Here is a 20,546-nt window from a genome sequence, read left to right as displayed (position 1 = left end):
GCCATGACTTATACCCGTCTACATGCCGACATCATTTTGCCTCATGCAGCCGGGTATGTGATGACTAAATTCTCCTCTCCCACCTCATTCTCACCTCCCCCTCCCCCCTCCCCCCTCTCCCCACCCAGCAGGCCACTCAGCCCAGGGAGGGAAGCGATGGGGGCCCCCTCCTCCCTCTCCCCATCTGTGGAAACCAGGGAACTCCCGTGCACCCTGGACATAGTCCAAAACATACCAGGCCAAGTGGCCAGTGCATACTTCTTTATATGGTGCTAAGGTCTGCTGCCTCTGTGCCAGTGGAAGGAGCGGGGGAGGGGGCTTTCGGGAGGGTTAAAGGGATCTCTGCTCTTAACTCTGGTTAACGCTCATATCTTTGATTTGCATGATATCCATTATCCAAAATCACAAACTTTAGCCAAGACTTCCGAAGCCTAGCCCTCACTTTAGCCTGTGCTGTTTATCTAGCACATGCGGCCCGAACCTCTGGCTGTCTCAGGCTGATATAATATAAGGGGCCCAGCTAATGGAACCCATTTGTGGAGGGAGGAAACGTGAGCTCATACAGTTCACTGGTCTCATGGTGATCCAGTCCGCTTAATAAACTGAAATCAGCAGCTCTCTATAAAAGAGGTACTTTACAGGTGGTTTCTGCCGTCGTCCCGAACCATAAGGGACCAAGATGCTTTGTAAAAAATAAAGAAACAACCATTCTGTTAAAGGAGCTGACCCTAACCGTTGAAGCTTTTTGTTGTTTATCTTCATTATTGAATGCATATATCAGCCACACAATGAGACATTAGCTTCTCCTCTCCTCACACCCACCGCCTCAAATACCACCACTTTTTGAATCATAAGCGTTTTGTTGTTTTTTCTCTTCATTAGCCACGTGATGAGCCATTGACTTCCTCTCTCCTCACATCCACCTCCTCAAACTTTCCCAAGTCCTCTGACACACTTCCGAGGGGATGCAAAGATGAAGGAAATACCAAAAAGCCTCACATTCAGACAAGCCCATCTGACTAAAGAGCTGTGGTATTCAAGCCATTCAAAGACTGCAGCCCCACACAAAGGCTGCTATTATTTTCTGGACTCTGGACTGCATAGCGACTAAACTTATTTCTCTGAGGCCCGGGGATGCTTCACATGCACTCACTGTCTGTGTGGGTGTGCTGTGTTCTGTGTTTTTATTTATTTATCTATCTATTGGGGGGAGGGGGGGGGGGGGAGTTGGACCATTGAGGAAGGTGAAGTTGATGCGATAAGGATTTTGTTTTGAATTTCCCGTGGCGATGGTGTGACTGTGTGGCATCTTTAATTCAGGAGGAAGACAAATGATGGAGTCCTATAGGGGCTAGAGTAACAGACAGCTTATTCCTGTATGAAGCTGATCTTGAGAAGGAGCACTGCGCTAGCGAACGGTACATTTTCCTCAGACACATGTAGAAACCCATCTTTCAATGCCCCCTGGCCCACTTTAGGCAGCCTCAGCTCAAGTATGTCATAAAACAAGCCTTTTATAACTTCCCCCAGAATTGAGTGTGGCGGATAAGACAGCGTATGCTAAGTGCGTTTAATGTATGTTAATTTCTCTTGTTCGTGTTAATGTGGTCCTCAAGTCTTTCTAAGCAGCGAGGCTTAGAGCTCCTCTCTCTCCCTCTCTCTCTCCCTCTCTCTCTTCCTCTCTCTCTCTCCCTCTCTCTCTCCCTCTCTCTCTCTCTCAGTGGAGTTCAACAAGGACTTGGCCTACATCCAGCTAAGGACAAGGAGAGGGAAAGCTCACTCTGAGACGGGTAACATCAGGCAGGGCAGAGGCCGGAGTGGAGGACTGGCTTAATCGTTACAATCCACCATATTTCATAGCTGTATTGGGTTTCAAACGCACAAATGCCACAGTTTTCAAACAGGAAAGCAAGCCAGGAAAAGCAGTAATTCAAAACAGTGACATTCTACTAGATGGGACATGTATGGGTGTGTGTGTGTGTGTGTGTGTGTGTGTGTGTGTGTACTAACATACATGCTATATTTTCCAGGTAATCACACAATCATGCAGTTGAGACAGAAAAAGAATTGTGAAGTGTGACATACTTGCAAACAACCATTCTTGCCACATCACTGTCTGACCAGGTGGAATGATGTGAAAGGAAAAAGTAACTTCTGGTGTCCATTTTTGATGATGTTTTATTGCTAACAGCACACAAGTCAGTAATCCCAGTAGCTATGTGTTACGTAAGGGATAATGTATTGTCCGCCGGTAATTATCGGAAAATAAGTCCCGACAGGGCGAACAGAACCCCAACGCGCAGCGGAGGTGTTGTGTGGCAACGTCTTACTAGCTGACTTTCACTTTCAATAAAATTCCATTGCAATAAGAGAACGATAGTCTAGTAGGCTAGTGACAAATGGTCAGAAAGGGCTTTAGTTTTTGAGATACCCTTAGGTAGAACTAAACCCAACAATGTTTTTCCACATCTCTAAGGTCTCCCATATATGAAATGGATTTTTGGCTAAAAATATTTTACTGCTAACATTGTTAAATTAACAGATATTGTTACACCCCAAAACCAAAAAAGGACTAAAATATAGCCTGTCCGTATTGGAGTTAAGGCATATAAATTAGTGCAGATCAATCACACAAGCTCTGTGAGCTTTGAAACTTGGCATGTGTACAGTCGGGAAGTTGCTTTACCTACTAGAAAAGACTGAATGTGAATATCTTGATATATGGAATGAATAGAGACATGTAAACATACACCTAAAATAAGCGGACATGCAAAAAATGAATATCTATGCAGAATGTTTTCATTTACTTTGTAGCTGCTTTACCAGGGATTATCATAGAAACACATATGATGGCTTGTTGGAAAGGTGGGGTTGTTCTGAATCCAACAATACCAAATATGTAAATATAGTATGACGAATCAGGGTGTTCTGTCACTCAATGTATGAGGTGTCCAAAATGAAAGAAAACGGAACACTGGCAAAATACTGTGTCTAAGTAAGTGACTGTCCAAATCACATTATCAGTGGTGAGAAGAATGTTGACAAATTCATTGTTACTGCAAGGTACAGTAAGTGCTGTTCTATATTTACATTTAATAATGATACATTTCATATGTCCCAGTATTAAACAATTCATATGAAACACAGATCCAATTGAATCAGGTTAACATTGGAATGGAACACCTTTATTAAAATATTTATATTCACTTGAATTTTGTTTTGGTCATGTCATTACTGAATAATGGAAAATAATATTGTTAGCTTTTGTCTGTCCAGACCAGCAGTGGACAGTACAGCTACACTGCTTACTTCACCCCTACATGTAAGTAGCTAAACAGTTAGTTGTAGAAACTATTTTAACCTAGCTAAGAAAGTACTTAGCCCTCTGACCATTGTTGCACATGTAATTCAACTTGATTTGCATTTCAATGAAAATTCTGAAATGTATATCATTTTTCCTTTTCACTAGTCTTTTGAATTATGGAGAATGTCTTACATAGCCTGGCGGGCCATCCTATATCATTGAAATGTATAGTCTGGAATCGAACCATTCACCTTGCTTAATCCAAGGGGCGGGCAGAGAATTGTCTTTCAAACTGCCTAGGCATGCAATAGGCCAGCGCTACGACCATATCCGTATCCGGTCGGCAAAACGGCAAATACATCCTTCTTCGAAAGGAATGATTTAAGTGCATTGTGTTGCTCAACTTTCAAAGAAAAGCACAAGTCCAACTCCTCCAAAGTTGACGCCAACGCCGATTCAAACAACCGCTCTTCGTTCGCCATAGCCACCTTCCTTGTTGTTCACCGTCGCAGGACTGTTGTTATCCTGTTAAGCCTGCCTTAAGACTCTCTAACAAAATAGAGTGTTGTGATTGGATGACGTCCACGGCGTCAGCCAATAGAAATCCCTGTGGTTTGATACTAGACGTACAGGCTGAGCAAATGAATTTGCCGCTAGGGTGCGTCTAGATTTCTAGGCTATGTCTTACAGCAGGGGTGGGCAAACTGCGGCCCGCGGGCCGAATCCGGCCCGCCAAGCACTTTCATCCAGCCCGCCGAGCATTTCATTAGTTATCAGGCTGCTCGCTATTTTTTTCCTGCGATAGAGACGACGTTGGTTAGCTTTACTGCAAACTGCTTTTCAGTCTCCTTAGATAACGTTTACAATGTCAATGTCAAAACATCATGTTAAATAGAGATAACATCATGGTAAACTAAATTAACTCTTAGTTATCGTTGCAGCAGATCTAACGTGAACATTATGCAATCCATTTAATTGGGAACGCGTCTGCACTCACGAGAGGGAGAGAGAGCCGCAGGTTCCAGCTGGCTTGTGATTGTTGAAAATTGATATCTCCTTCTCATAAGAAAGTTTTAAAAGGAAATCATGAAGGCAACAGTAGTTCCCACTACTGACCATTTAAAAACTGCGAGAGGGCCCAGCCGTAGGTACAGCACTGCCATAGCGGGGCAAGCAGAAGATCATTGAGAAATAAACGTGAATTAAAGCGACTGTCTTAAAGCGACAGTGCACAATTTATACATTTGTTAAACAGCATAAAATTAGCAGTATTTTTAAAACAAATTAGCAGTATTTTAAAACATACTTTTCATACTAAATTATAGGCTATAAAAAATGTATTTTTTTATGCGTGTGTCATGGGGGGTGGGGGGTTGGGGTTGTTGTGCGGCCCGCCGGCCAATTTTCAAAACCCAATGTGGCCCTTGAGCCAAAAAGTTTGCCCACCCCTGTCTTACAGGCATTGGATCCAAAGCTTTGTATCATTTGTGGGAAACATTTTGAAAAGGGCAAGAAAAAAGATCCCTATGTTCAAAACCCTACAGTAAAAGGCCTCCAACGCATACTTACCCTTGCTCAGCAGAGAGAAAGATGGTGATGTCCATAAAACTCTGGCTCCATGATATTTCCTCCAAAATCAAAGTTTCATATCATGTAGAGTGAACTACTGCAGTAAGACAAAAATCAGTGAGCAGCAGCAAGTTGCAGAGTTGTTGAGAATGTTGAGAGTGAGAGCACATCTGCACCAAGAAGGCTGAGTAGGGCTGATACAACATCATTTCAAATACTGAGAGATTTTTTCATTTGTGGGAAGGCCAGCTCTAGATCAGAACCTCTGACAGCCAATTCGACTGGTACAGGGGCAATTTAAATTATAGGCCAAGTATACTTGCGCATACAAGGAAAGCGTACACACTAACCCTGAGCAGTGAGCTGTCTTATTACAGCGGCGCTCGGGGAGCAGTGAGGGGTTAGGTGCCTTGCTCAAGGGCACTTCAGCCGTTCCTACTGGTCGGGTGGAGTCTGTTGCAATATACCATCTCATGCCACCCTGTTAGGGGCCTTGCTCTAGGGCACCGTGGATGTGGGCATGGGAGAGCAGTGCTCAACCACTTCCCCCGCCGTTTTTCCCTTCTGGGTCGGGGATCGAACCGCTAACTCTTCGGTTAGCCCGAACCCCTAACCAGTAGGCCACGGCTGTCCCCAGTACCAGAGACAAGGTCCTTCGGGCAGCTTCTGAATGTACATTCAAATTCTTTCATGCCCAGATCTCTTTGCATATGATGGGAAATACCATAAAATGTGCCTTGCACACTACATCTCTAAACAAAATATATCAGCAGCCATATAAAAGAATAAAAAAAGCAGACCAATGTCTATAACAAAGCCTTTATTAAGCTCACCGAAGACATTGCTAAAACAGTATTGTCCAAAGATATAAAAGTGAGGACTCAATTCTTTGACTGATAGCTATGACAACATACTAAAGACCATTGCTGAGCAAGAAGGTGTGTCTATAGTTCAACACAAGAAATATAGATCCTGGAAACTAAAGAAAAAGCTGATACAGCATTACAAAGACAGGCTTGCATTTGTTCCACGTCCAAGACAGTCAGATCTGATCTGCTCAGATAGTATGACCATATTGTGCACTGAGGGAAGCTGCTAAACTCACAGAAATAACAGTAGACTGAGACTACACTTCCACAGACAAGTCAGAGTCTTTCTGAAATCCAAATATTACACAGGGCTGCAGACATATTGAGGAAAAGCATGGATCAGGTAGAGCATGACAGTGAGTAATATGTCAGCAGTGACTGTCTATTATGTTTCCAATGCAGCAAGTATGTACCCAACATCCTGTATGACTTTGTGAACTGTTGTGTTGATTAACATGCCCACAGAAATTACCAAACATGTGATGATGACCCAGCTTCAAAGGAGAATCTGTGTGTTATCGCAATTTGTCATGATCTCATTGAACAGAGCTGTCACATCCATACGCCAATCACACTGGGACTTCCCATTTTGATACATCATAAGTTTGGTAGTAAGACAATCATCAATGAGCTCAGTGCAATGGGACACTGTGTTTCCTATACAGATGTTAGGCACTTCTCACATCTTTTGCAGCAGACCAGATATCAAGGACAGAGGGTGGTGTCTACATCCCAACTGGCCCCACTGGAGTTGCTGAACATGGAATTTGTGATGCAGCCATCAGCAACTTTGACCAAAATGAAGACACCCTGGATGTGAAGCGTAAAAGAATGGACAAAATGTACCTGTATACAAGTTTATCTCCATCCATTCATATCAATCGTGTTTAAGGTGGTGAGGGACCTCTGAACCTGAGGGAACCTGAGGGAACCTGAGGGAACCTGTGCTAGGCATTTATCTGCTGTGGAGACTTGGCCTCTTCGGAACACAACGGACATCATAGCATGAGTTGTACACTTCCCATCCAGGGTGTCTTCATTTTGTTAAAAGTTGTCGATGGCTGCATCAACAATTCCATGTTCAGCAACTCAAGTGAGAACAGTTGGGATGTAGACACCACTGTCCTTGATCTATATTTCTTGTGTTGACACACCTTCTTGCTCAGCAACGGTCATTAGTATGTTCTCATAGCTATCAGTCAAAGAGTTGAGAGTTGAGAGTCCTCACTTTCCTACCTTTGGACAATACTGTTTTATGAATGTCTTCAGTGAGCTTAATAAAGGCTTTGTTATAGACATTGGTCTGCTTTTTTATTCTTATTTTCTATGGCTTCTGCTATATTTCATTTAGAGATGTAGTATGCAAGGCATTTTATGGTATTTGGTATCATGCAAAGAGATCTGGGCATGAAAGAATTTGAAGATGTACATCTTCATCAAGCCTGATGATACATGATATGAAACGTTGATTTTGGAGGAAATATCATCTATATATAGAGCCAGAGTTTTATGGACATCACCATCTCTCTCTCTCTGCTGAGCAAGGGTAAGAATGTGTTGGAGGCCTTCTACTGTGGGGTTTTGGACATACTGTACATGTTTGTGCTTTCCTGTCCAGCACCCAGTACTCAACGTTTTGGATGTTGGTGCTGCACCCTTGAACTCACGTGATCACAATGTTTACAATGACCATGTAGTGTATGTGTACGAATTCTGGTTTGATATTTTCATTTGTGTTTTGTGCAGTATTAAATGGAAAATGAATTGTATACAAACAAGGGATGCATCAGTGGGGTCAAAAATGACCCCAGCGGTTTTTTTGCAATATCTTGGTCATTTTAAATTGTTATCGTTTAATCTTCCATGTATTCCTCAAATAGGTTGTCTTTGACATGAGACCATGTCAAAGACCTTGGATTTGTATCTAATTGGTATATTTTTTAAGTATCAGTACCACACTTTTCCATACAGTACATGGGGTCAAAAATGACCCCAAGCATTTTCTATGGAATTTCAAAGGTTAATCCTAGGAACCTTTTATTTTTATCAACTGTGACTATCAAGTATACATTTACCGGTGTATTATCAACAACTTTTCATAACATATCAATGTAGGTGTCATAGGAAATTACAAAAAACTGCATGTTGCCCTAAGGCAACATTGAACCATAACGGACTTGCATATGGCCATACCAAATATTCTAAGTAGGGAAGCATCTGTATATGTGAAGTTTTATAGAATGCCATCACCATGGTTGAGTATGTGCCCTGACTATCATACCATGGCTTTTTGATGTTGCTGTGAAGCTGCAGACTTGCTACCTTGTACAGCAGCCCCAAGTTTGAGGCCTGACTGATCCCTCTATTTGCTATAGGCCTACCCCCTGTGTTTCTCTTTTGAGACAAATTGCTTACTAAACTTTCAGAAAGTCAGGTGCAGGTAACTTGCATGAGTGTGCATCAGTACGCATACATGAGTATGCATGGGTGTGCATCAGTGCGCATACATGAGTGTGCATGGATGTAAGTGTGCAAACTCATGGATATGTGTGTGTGGTTGTGTGTGTATGTATACTGTACCGGAGAATGTGTGGGGAGATTTATGGAGCTTTTATCTAGTACATAACAGTGATTTAGATTTCCTACGATAATTTGTATTATTATAACTTCATATCTGTAAATATTGATTTTCATTCCGCAATGGTACAATGTTGCCTGGGGGCAAAAAGTACGTTTATATCCAACCTTGCTATTATCATTGGAATGTTAAAGTGAAAAATACAAAACAACAGGTTTATTCCCTGTGTTGCAAGGTAAAACTTTCACAACAGAGTCCAGGTATGGGGATGATGAGACCTCATTCAGAGATAGGATTTTTACAACTATCGCCTCCCTTGCATTTGCAGTACTTGCAACAACGGATACCAGCTACCCGACAGGGACACCCATTCTTGTGTGCACACTTGCCACACGAGCAGGGATCTGGTAAACCTTCAGGTTTTGAGATTACAATCTCAGGGACTAATAAACTGCCCTTTCTTACAAAACCATAGCATCTGTATTTAAGGTCAAGGTGGTGTCTGTAAATGGTGTTTGGACCCAAAGCTGCTGTTGAATAGGCTCTTTATATGTTTTCTTGGATTAGTTGAGGTGCAAGCAGCCCTCTCAAAGTCCATCTTAAGGGCATTACTATCGAACACAACAATGTGCAGGTCGTCAAATGTCTCCATGTCCGTTGATTTGACATTTGACCAAGAATGGTTCTGCCATTTGTGTTGCCCTCTGTTAGCTGAGGACAGTTGACATTGAGAACCAGAAAGGAGTTGTCTGGTTTGTGGACAGTGTTCAGAGCTGCAAGTTTGGTTGATATTTTGCTGGTTGTATCGCACCCAGTCAGCACATGTAGTGCTGGGAGACACTGTGTGAGCTCGTCTCCCAGCGCTATGCAGATATTATGAAGTGGTAATATTGATCTTTTCACTCCTGAGTTGCGGATGAGCCAGAACATATGTGTATAATAGGCACACAAAGACATCTGTGTCACCTGATGACAGTGTCAGTGATGTAGATCCATAAGTTGTTCTCTCACTTTCTCCAGATCTTTTGGAATTTTGTAAAATAAGGTTTCAAATATGAGTAATTGGTATGTACCAACTTATCTGTTCTTTGTGAGGAATAACTTCATGACATGAAGACATTGTAACTTCATCAACTTGTCTGAGACAATCTGGTGATGACATTTTTCCCATTTTGCAAAAAAACTAAACAAAAACACTAGCAGCTAGCTAGCTACAATACACACCAAATTAAATATAAAACTGATACAAATTCATTATAATTATTTAAATACACAAAACTACAACTCATGATAATGACACGTAAGAAGACACATGCCAACACAAAGAATAAAGAGTAGATTTCCTTACTTTTTTGAAAAGTAGCTTCAACGGGTTTATGTACGCATATTTAATGAGATATTGCCTCATTTGCATATTTTATTTAATTTTTTAGGCAAAGTGTAATACAACAAGTATTTCTCTTAATATGAAGATTAATCTGGTAGAAATGTATGGGGATATCTATAAAGGGAAAAAAAAGTCCCATTCACCTGTAGTGTGATAATAGTGTCATCTGTTGTGGTCATTTTCAGGACTTTCGTCCCGGGTAGAGATTTTGGCACACATCCCACGTTTTTCAATAGGGTCATATTAGTCTATAACAGCTGAGATATTCTCCGCTAAATGAAGTGCATACAAATCTTACCCAGGACCTCTACTATGAGGAATGATATGAAAGACGTAAATCAAAAGCACAAAACCTGTTGCCATTGACAGCGGTCATTATTAAATTTGTAGCGGTAATTATATTGATTTACCAGACCTCCAAATGTTGGGAATGCTCATTCATGTGAATGGAACTTTCTGCAGCACTCTGAAGAGCCGTGTAATAAACATACAAAAGATAGCATCAATATAAACCTGGTACGTTTCACATCTCTTTTTCAACATTGTACACAAAGATGTAAAATGCGATATTCAATCTGTACTATACGTAAAGTTTACTCTGATACCAGTTCAAACAACCCCTCCGGTTCTCCCGCATGGCAGTTTTCTTTTGGGGCATGAGACAGACTGAGCAAAACTACATGTATAGTGGATTAAAAAAGAGCAGGCCTCCCTTTTAAAATCATGTGAAGAAGCTACAACAGATCCATTCAGTGTGTACTAGCAGAGTCAATATTTCATGCAGAACTATTTTTACAGTTTTTAACTTGGTAGAGCCATCTTCAACACAGACACACAAACACACACACATACTGTACACACACACACACAAACACACACAAACACATGCACCATCGTGCTTTTATATAACTCCAGAAACAAAATGATCCAAGTCAGTGAGCAGGCAGCAGAGCGTGAGCTCTGAATAAGCCATGGCTGTGTGGGCTTGGGATGTTCTACTGCACTCCTATGGAGGGCCTCACCCACTACTGTAGTGTGTGTGTGTGTGTGTGTGTGTGTGTGTGTGTGTGTGTGTGTGTGTGTATATGTGTGTGTGTGTGTGTGTGTGTGTGTGTGTGTGTGTGTGTGTGTGAGTGTGTGTGTGTGTGTGTGTGTGTGTGTGTGTGTGTGTGTGTGTGTGTGTGTGTGTGTGTCTGAAAATACCAAGGCTGAAAGTGACACACATGCATGTGTGTATTATTTGTGAATCAGTTGGGGACTATATCCATTGGTCTCTCTTTCAGAATGCCGGACATGTCTGCAGCACATTGGGCATAAGGTACTTGTTATTGGAAGTGCTGCTAGAACATTCATATCACACATCACGCTTGTATAACACAATGGGGATATGCTATGTGTACTGATAGAAAATTGGTCATGCAGAATTGCTCAGTGGCCCACAAGGACAAAACCCTATTGTCATGTCTTGACTGCAAATCAACTGCAGTCAGTTGAGAGACCTCCTCCGCCTTAAAGCAACAATATGTAACAATTTTACCTTCATGGCTTAAATCACTTTGATGGTATACTGATTCATAATAGGGCAATGGTGTCTCTGTTGTTGATGTATGATATTACACTATATATTTGGTCCTTTTCATTATTTCATGATGCATTGGAAACTGCTTTAGCATTTTTTAATGTGAAGTGCAGTTCAATAGACGTTCATGAAATCCTGCACATTGAAAAATGATGCTAAACTGGTATAATACATTGAAAAGTGACAAAAGGGTAAACACAATGTAGACAAAGGAGACAAACATGGCAAGCTGGACACCACAGAAGAAAATTGGAAAATGGAGACGAGGATTTTGTAACGGAACCCTGTCGACAGAATGGGGAGGTACAGTAACTAATTGCTTCCTTGTATTCAGCACTGGCGTACAAAGGGCAGTGTGCCATTTTATTTCTTTTAATTACAACTGCTGTAGTCACATAAGTAATGTGCCCATTTAAGGAAACCCATCAACTGACTCAGCGTTGTTTGCTATGCTCCGTGCCGAGGCTGGAAGCTCGAAGTGGGGACGGAGTGATGGCTTTTTTTTACTGATGAGCTGGGAGGCCGCTCGCTTAATGCAAACACCCTGAGAGTGCAACTTTACCCTTTTTACTGCCCTTCACACACACACACACACACACACACACACACGCACACACACACACACACACACACACACACACACACATGCGCACACACAAACACACACACACATACACACACACACACACACACACACACACACATACTGTACACACCCACACACATGCGCACACACGCACACACACACACACATACATGCACACACGCACAGACACACACACACACACAGACACACACACACAGCCGTGGCCTACAGGTTAGCACTTCGGACTTGTAACCGGAGGGTTGCTGGTTCGAACCCCGACCAGTAGGCACGGCTGAAGTGCCCTTCAGCAAGGCACCTAACCCCTCACTGCTCCCCGAGCGCCGCTATTGTTGCAAGCAGCTCACTGCGCCGGGATTAGTGTGTGCTTCACTTCACTGTGTGTTCGCTGTGTTCACTAATTTACAGATTGGGATAAATGCAGAGACCAAATTTCCCTCACGGGATCAAACGAGTATATATACTTATATATATATATACACACACAGACACACACACACACACGCCAGACATAAAAACAGACATTCTTCAGCAGCAGAACCGGACCACCACCTGCACTGTAGAGAGACCATGACAGCACCAGCAGCAGCAGAACCGGACCACCACCTGCACTGCAGAGAGAGCATGGCAGCCATGTTTAATTGATGCCTGAAATGTGTTGCCTTGTTGAAGCCTCATGTTTTACTCCTGGTTCCTGCATCTCCACCCAGCCTTATGAGTAGAGGAATTGATGAATAATGAATGGGACATTTTATAATGGTGACTAAAAGCATTGATGCCCCCCCTCCCACCATCGCTACTGGTCAGGACACAAGGGGGATATAAATGTACGTTCCTCCCAGGGAGAGATGTGAGGCTAAGGAAGAGAGATTCTCATTACTGTAACACTCCATAATTAGGCTGGGCACTCTAAAAGTGGCTGCTCGGATTCAAAGTCAGAGGTTGGTCAGGGGTGGAAATCCATTTCATTCACCACAATAAACTGCATCCATGTACATGCCCCCAGAGTGTAGCACTGTAGCTGCCTGGCTGCGTTAGCTGCTGGCTGTAGCACCTCGAGCTAGGTAAAACCTATTGTTTTCCTTTTTTCCGTACCGACAGTACTCGATGACCTGGAGAAACGGAGATCTATATGAAAACTTGCTGGATTTCTCCTTTAAATAAGGAATATCCTTTATTTAAAGGAGGTTGTTTATTTTGCCATTTGATGAACTAACACATAAAGTGGAGATAGTGTAATTTTACTTAATGTTCTTTTGATAGCCTCAATAGTACTCTGCACTCATTGGTATGCTGCTTCTTGTGGACAACAATTCAGTCTAATTAAAGCCGATCTTAAAACAGAGAGGAAGTATATCTTGTCCTTAGGTTACCTTGACAGTCGAGATGAATATAGATTGCAAGCTAAATGTGATTTCCTGCGATAGCACTGAAGGTTTATTGAGCAGCCATAGAGAATAATTATGTTTTAATGAGAAAACACTGCAGCCTAATCTTGGGCCCTTTCCAGTTATGGTCGCCCTTAATAAAGTTATTGTACATTTCGCAGCAATTCACAGGCCAAGAGAGAGAAACATTACGAACAGGAGATGGCATAGTACAGTTTTTTACAACTGTTTACACACGTTTTCAAAACTCTGTGTTTATTTTTCAAAGCTCCACACACAAAACCAACAATTGCTCACACAAAATGCAAAATACCTCAAATCTCCAGCAAAATGACACACCACATTCAAAATGTCATAAACACATCATTAAATCAAACATTCACCTCACATTACAAACACTTTTGTCATAATATGACATTTTGGATACATCATGTACACACTGTTGCTCAAAATCTAATGCTCTTCTGTCTTTCATAGGCTTTATGTATTTCCATACAATAATGAAAGTTATGGTATCTACAGAGAGAAGTAAAAATGCACAGTAAAAATGCAAGCAATATTGAAACCAAAAAATACTGATTTTTCCCAAATAATCTGCTGCTGTGAATACAGTATTTTACAGCCAACAAGAACAAAGCAAAGCAAAATAGATCACCAGATGAGGCAATGACCACCAGATATACTTGGAGTTCTGAAAAAGCTGATTTTGCCTATGGAAATGACTGACTACTATCAAATTACTTTGCTTTTTCCAAAGAAAAGTGTGTGTGTGTTTATGTGTGTGTGTGTGTGTGTGTGGGGGGGGGGGGGGGGGGTGTATGTATTTATAGGTCTATAGAAAAATGACACAAAAACACAAAAAAGACACAAAAATATAATAAAAAAGACAAGTTTTACTGTACATAATGTTTTGTAAAACATTCCTTTCAAAGTATCTGCATTGGTTCTGAAATCCTCTAGGGCCAGATTGAAAGGGTCCATACCTACATATAGAGTATCTATTTATAGGCCTATACTAAGGCAATGATTGGATGGTGTTCCGTAGAGTAATGAGTGTTTACACATGTGAAGAGAGAGAGTGAAGCACTGGTGATTTAGTGTGGCATTTTGATGGGTTGTGTTTGAAAAATGAAATCAAGTTACTTCCTGTTCGATTTTTGTGTGTTAAGTAGAAAATTGTGTGTGGTGCAAAATGTGTTTTAGTCAATAGAAAACTGAGTCAAACACTGAGAATTAGTGTATGGTTTTGCAGATTTGGTGTGGGGTTATGATGTTTGGAAGACATGTATAGAAAGATTTAGTGTGTAAGCATTTGAAAAAAAACTGTAGTACGCACGATAGAAAACACGTCTACAGCCACAATGTATTCTGAATATCATACTGGCCTCCACATAGAGTGCATATACTGAGGGTGATTTATGTATGAATTCCATGAATATATAACACATTTGACGTTCAGCTCTATTGTGATTCTTATGCAAATTTTGTGAGATAATAATATAATTAAATGACTTTTTTCTTATGTACCTATTTTCATGGGCTTTATGCTGAGTGTATGTGGTGCAATGTCTGAGCACAACCAATACTTTTCAGTTTGATGATTTCATTGCTTCTGACAGAAGTTTGGACAGCAATTCTTAAACAGAGCATGCCATAAATTTAGTCTCCTCAGATGTCCAAAGCGATGTCTGGAATAGGTCCTGTGGGAAAGATTATGTCGCTTTGACCTGATAAATATGGATGGTTGTTGGATTCCTGTTGTGAATTACAGCTCATCCAAACAATTCAAAATTCAAAATAACAATGCTAGCATGCCAAAGAGGCATCTCCCTGTCAAAGTGTGAATTCACTGATGCGACAAACCCATCACCCACCTATCATCACAAGCATGATGAAACAATAAACAGCCTTTCAGTTCAAACCTTTAAAAGCTGAGCTAACATAAAAAAAAAACTGATAAAAAATGTGACAGGCTCACAAAAATCTCCTCTTCTGTTGCCATAATTCATTTTTTCACTTTGCTTCTGCAAACCATGCATTCTGTAAGCTGTGCCGCAACACAATCATCTTTGCCTATGAAAAGACCTGTAAACCAGTAAATCTTCTCTCTCCAGATTCACATCTCTGTCCCGCTACTGCTGCTGTTTCTCATTCTTCAGGATAAGCCAAGCGTGGCTCGGAATCCTCACTAAACATATGATTTATGTGGATAGCATATTGGATGCTTGACAGGGACATTTATGAGACCACAGATGCATCAGTAAGCCCCCATAGGCACCTTCCTTCTCTACCCCCCACCGACTGTCACATTCAGCTGTCCATATCTTCAGCGCTAAGCAGATGGGGCTCGTATGCTTACGCTTTGCTGTGATGTAGACAGGAACACTAGCAGGAAGAGAAGGAGTGAATGACTGACGGCGGGCTTCCAGATGTGCTCAAAGCAGCAGGTGAGGACTGGCTCTGCTGCTAGACCGTCCTGCTTACAGGAGATGCAGCGCTAGCGTCTTAGCAGAGGCGGTTTATGCAGCAGTATCTATAGACTGCTACAGCGCTAGCGTCTTAGCAGAGGCGGTTTATGCAGCAGTATCTATAGATTGCTACCGCTTAGGTCTCCAAGGCGTCTCCATGGCACCGGGCCATTACTGTAAAAACAAACGATGCCAGTGGCGGCAAATGCAATCCCACCGGCTTCCTGTGCGAAAGAGGACCATTGAGAAAGCTCCATCACCACGCAGACGCAAAATCCGAGGTCTCAGCGTTCTCATTATTCTTTGATCTCATCCTCCTACGAAATGCATGTGTCTACTTCCAGTGCGCTCTTCCATCCCTTCCCACTGCCAGTTCAGTCCAGCACTGCGTTTAATTGGGCCCTGGCTGTGATTCTTTTATTATGCTGGGCTCCCTGAGACACAGTGGTCGGTTGATGATGATGGTGGGGGGTGGTGCTTTGTCGGGAGGATCAGACGGATGAGATGTTGTGGCTCCCGTGGCTGTGTTTGCACACAAGGCCTGCAGTTTCTGTAGGGGCCCTGCAATAATATTGGTGCTTTTAATGCGATATTGATCATGGAGGTGGTGGTGGTGGGGGGTGGGATGTTGGGACGGTCGGTGACATCATTCATTAGAGGCTGCCCCTCAGAGAGGCTGCTTTGATGAAGCTGTGTGTGCCGTGCAAGTGCCCGCGGGGCACTAACTCCCCGAGATGAATGTGGCCAGGGCCTGTGCTCCAGGTGCCTGGACGAGGATAGAGCCGCACGGAAGGCTTCCTTGAGGATGCACCAGCTGTATCGGGTTCAAAGCACGCGTGCAGATCACTGCACCAGCTGTATCGGGTTCAAAGCACGCGTGCAGACCACTGCACCAGCTGTATCGGGTTCAAAGCACGCACGCAGATCACTGCACCAGCTGTATCGGGTTCAAAGCACGTGTGCAGACCAGTGCAGGCCAGTGGAGCAGTGAAGAGACTCTGCTCATCAATGTAGTAGATATTGCATACGTTCAGAGCCGGACAGTAATGGAGTACATTTACTTGAGTACAGTACTTGAGTACAATTTTGAGGGATCTGTACTTTACTCGAGTATAATTTTTGGGGAGTACTCATGACTTTACTCAAGTACATTTGAGAGGCAAATATTGTACTCTTTACTCCACTACATTTCTATCCATAACCGTGAGTACCCGTTACTTCTTCTTCTAAAAAAGTAAAATCTCGGAAACCCTCAATTTGTTGTTGTACCTCTCAAATGTGATTGGATTGTGCAGACGCCACTGGTTGGGACAGCCTATCAGCAATCACCTTCAGCTATCCGCCAAAGTCAACTCCATGGTCAGATTTAGATAGAAGACGAAAGACGAAACCATGGACGAAACAATAGAAGAAAGACGCAGCAGCCCCACCTCACCAAACTATTTCAATTTTCTGATCAAGTTAATGATAGTTTTCGCTTCAAGTGTTTCAATTACAAAGTAGTATTTTGTATTTTAAATACATATTTTATATACATGTATTAGAAATACTGCCCATCCCTGGCGACATGGTAAAAAGATGAAAATGACTTGATTTTACTTTAAAGCAACACCACAGAGTTTTTTTTTAAATATTGTTTCCAAAATCGTTTCAGTGGTTCATCAACTCGTAATAGGGTGAACGGCACTTCTGCATTCTCTTCGTGACCCTCTATCGGCTATAACCACACTATGCAAGTTTGCCAGATCGGGTAGCGGATCTGTAGTTCGATGGAATGAGACATAAGATACTACAAATTTGACTTGCTTCTGATGTCGCAATACATCATACTTTAGGTATTAGGTATTAACATTAACATTTTTCATAACTCCATGTAGGATGTTTCTGTACATAAATGTAAGCACTGTGGCAGTCGTAATGCAATATTTAGAAAATGTAGGCTACTCTTGTACTCTTGATACTCAAGTACTTTTAAAAACAAGTACTTCAGTACTTTTACTTAAGTAGACATCTGACTGTTGTACTTTTACTTGTACTTGAGTCAAATTTAGCAAAGGGTATCTGTACTTTTACTCAAGTAATGAAGCCGTGTACTCTGCCCACCTCTGCTCATCAGGCACAGCCTTGGAACTCAGGGGTCAGTGGGAAGTGATTATTTTCAGCGACCTCTCTACTGAAATGAAACATGATCAATTACGGATAATTGAGGATAATAGGTGTGTGTAGAACTGTATAGAGCCGCAGATTGGACAGTCTGCTATTGTAACAGACACATAACAAGCATGGGCAACAAAAAAAATACAAATCCCTGTAAGGCATCCTGCATATTAAACTAATAAACTTGATGCATTTAAATGTCAAAGCCTCAAAAACCATGACGTTTTCATCGGCGTATTTCAAAGCCTCAATCCCTTTGCAGTTTAATGAGCTGCCTGAAGTGTGGTGCATCATAAAAACCACAAAAGTGCACGAGTCGCCTGCACACACAATGCATTAACTTCACATTTGACTGCGTCCCAAATTTCTGCCCGCAGAGCCTTGCCTTGCCTGCTATGTTAAGTGAATTAGGGAATGATGTCATTGTCCACAAGCACTACAAAGGCCATCCGGCGAGATTAGCCACATTGTATAACTCTGTTGGCTGGAGTGTATAAAAAGCCATTCACCAGGGCTCACAAAGAGCCCAAATGCAGCTTTAACAAGTGTCCTCCTCCTGGGTTTTGACGGGTTGTAGTAAAGCGTACGTCTGGTGAAACGGGGCCAGTGAAGGTATTCACACACACTCTGCATGGAGCCTCTCTCTCTCCCTCTCTCTCTCTCTCTCTCTCTCTCTCTCTCTTTCTCTCTCTCTTTTTCTTTGTCTATCTCTGTCTCTCTCTGGCTTTGAAGGAGTCAAAGCAGAATGATAATGTGTGGAATATATATATATAATGTGTGGAATATATATATATATATATAAAATGTGTGGAATGTGTGAAATTCAGCTAGTCTGTCTGTTGGCAGTGCATTCTTTGAGGGAGAGAATATCACCTTTGACACCAAAACATCCAGAGTTAACGTGTGCAGTGCACACCCTCTCTCTCACACACACACACACACAATGTTTTTGCAAAATCCAAAACCGCTGAAGCAAATGTAGTCCTCTCCTATGTGCCTCCTAGTGATGACGCTGCACCACATCCCAAGACTGCTGTCCTGTGCTTTGCACTGAAACTTGGAAAAAGACCAGACACAAGTAGCTAATATTTTTTTTTATTATAAAAGTTGAACAAATATTCTGTACATTGAGTCACACTGATGAAAGTGCTTTGCTTTCATGAACAAAATGTTTTTGTTACTGAAACAATGCCTTTGTACAAGCACATTGTACTTTTGGTAAGATAGCCGAACAGTTAAGGGAACAAAATTAACAGTGTATCGAATGATCATCATGTTGCATATTCTGCCACAAAAGTAAGCATATTGATCTGGGTCATTTATTAGGGACTGTACGATATTTAGCGCGGGGGGGGGGCGGTCGCCAGACGATCGGGTTAAAAATGTTCTGCCTGGCCCTCCCCCCTGGTCAAATTTTCCAGGGGCCTCCCCCGGCTCAAAAAAATTCTCCTAGGCCCTCCCCACGTGAATCAAATAAAACTGGTCGTTTACAAGGTAAAAACGGCCAGCAAATGTCATAAGCACACATACACACACGGGTACACACGCAGCGCTGATCTCTACAATACTACGCCTCTCGTAGGCTATATAGATGCTTCGGAATCATACAGAACAACAAGGGGAAAACATGCCGTTTTATGTGTGGTTAAGAATAATATCAGAGTGGGCCTTTTTCTACCAGTTTTTGCTACATAAAAATAATAAAGATTGCTTGAACTCACATACCGTATGCCTGGTCTGGTGACTTGTGTGATCTTCATCTTGCAAAAGTTCTGCCTAGGCTAAGTACAAATGAGCAGAATATCCACAAAGATGCTGCCAATTTGTTTACTACGTTCCCAAACTTTATTGCAGCTCATGTGTCTTCATCAAGGGCTACGATTCGCCAGTAAAGTGAAACAAGCAACGAAACAAGCAATGAAAAGACCTTTAAGGGGGGTTGTGGGAGATTCAGGTAGGGTTGCGACTTTTTGGACTCGCCCTCTCTGTCAAAGAGACGTGAATCATGTTTTGACCTACAAACCTTTTAAAATATCGAAAACGTTTCATTTATCAGGGAAAAAAAATATCATGGATCAGGAAAAGATCATTTTCCTCGGCCCTTTAAGCCTTCCCCTAAGGCTTAAAAAATTCTCTTAGGCCCTCCCCCCCTGACGACACCGGGTAAATATCGTACAGTCCCTTAGATAGACTTACTTATGTTGACAAAATATGTTTATTTGTTCATCAAAGTGAAGATCATTCAGATTCTCTAAGCAGGGCTCTGAAGAAATACACTCAATACGAAGCATGTGTCTTCAACCTCTGAGTAAAGCCATTCGTTTGAATGAGCAGATGTCAAACTTTTTTCTGAGGAAAATTAGTCTCAGAAGTAAAGTCTCAAATGCTGTGCCACTGAAATGCTGCCATGGCACTTGACAAAGGTGGACAGACCAACACTTCCTTCCTTCCTTATACACAGGCAGATGCTGATCTGCAAAGGTATGCTAGAGAAAGAGAGATAGAGAGAGAGAGAGAGAGAGGGAGAGAGAGAGAGATGAGAGAGAAAGAGAGAGAGAGAGAGAGAGAGAGAGAGAGAGCCCTAGAGAGAGAGAGAGACCTAGTGCCTTCTTTGTGGACTCATGTGTCAGCAAAGTGTAAGCC

Source organism: Alosa sapidissima, chromosome 4 (assembly GCF_018492685.1).
Source record: "Alosa sapidissima isolate fAloSap1 chromosome 4, fAloSap1.pri, whole genome shotgun sequence".
Taxonomy (NCBI): Eukaryota; Metazoa; Chordata; class Actinopteri; order Clupeiformes; family Clupeidae; genus Alosa; species Alosa sapidissima.
This window is presented reverse-complemented; position numbering follows the sequence as displayed.